The sequence below is a fragment of the Aedes albopictus genome, chromosome 3, assembly GCF_035046485.1.
Source record: "Aedes albopictus strain Foshan chromosome 3, AalbF5, whole genome shotgun sequence".
In the NCBI taxonomy this organism is placed as follows: domain Eukaryota; kingdom Metazoa; phylum Arthropoda; class Insecta; order Diptera; family Culicidae; genus Aedes; species Aedes albopictus.
Window position 1 is genome coordinate 5,615,517 of NC_085138.1, and position 1,113 is coordinate 5,616,629.

Sequence of the window (1,113 nt, forward strand, 5' to 3'; positions counted from 1 at the left end):
TACATGCATATTATTTTATTTGAGAAAAGACCTACCAATTAACAAATGTGTGAATTTACCACTTGTACACAAAACTTCCTTCGGAGTTTCGAAAGACTCTTAGTCACGAGTGCATTGTTCAGCGCATAAATACGAATGTATTGGTGCAGCAACATTTAGAAGATTTATCAGCACGATTACGTTGCTGCTCTAGTGTGGGGTAAGTATCTCGACAGCATAAATTGAAATAGTTTTTATTAAACAATTTATGGTGTACATATTTACATAGAACTAGGTGAACGCATTTCCAATCGAACACAGATTGAAAAGAATTTGAAACCTGAATGATTTATGTATCGTTCTAGGGCTCTAGTCTAGTCTAGCCTACACATATAAAGCCATTCATTGAAAGAATCCTGGAAAATGATAGAATCTACCACTTCTATCATGTTTCTTGTCATTATTAATGTTTGCAGCGATCAAGCCTACGATGCAGTGCTATTGATTCTACAATAAAGCCACTGAGTGGGGAAATCTCGTACCAACCGCTCAGCCTTTTCAAAAATTTAACACGTGACAATTGGTGGGAGTGACGTAGCTAAGCAGGTTAATGTCACTCCAAGGTTTTTTTTTACCAGGGATCCGCGTCCTGGCCCTTGTGCCTAGGTTTTGCTCGTTCTCTGAAATGAAACGAAATATTCCGTAAATCTTTCCGGAGGAAGGAACCTTTTTAATGCCTTGGCCACTTTGCGCCGACGAAAAAAAACATCAATATTTATAGAAGTTATATCACTAATAATCTTCAGTACCTTGTCAGTGCCACGCGATCTAATTAAAACTTCGCTGGATTCACTCTTACACTAGTTATTTTTGGCCGTTTTGATTCGCACGCGAAGAAGGCAATAAAGCCGGCGAAAACAGGCAATTCCATATCCAGAAAAATTGGTGTTGTTTTTACTAGTCGATAACGTTAGGTTATGTTTGGGCAATAGAAACCCTATTTTCAAATGCGTACACAGGTACACACTCATCTTATCTTTCTTCCGGACAACGCGTAGCGTCATCCCAACACACATGGCAATACTTGGAATTAACGACGGATTCCGATCTACAATCTACAGAATGCGCAATACA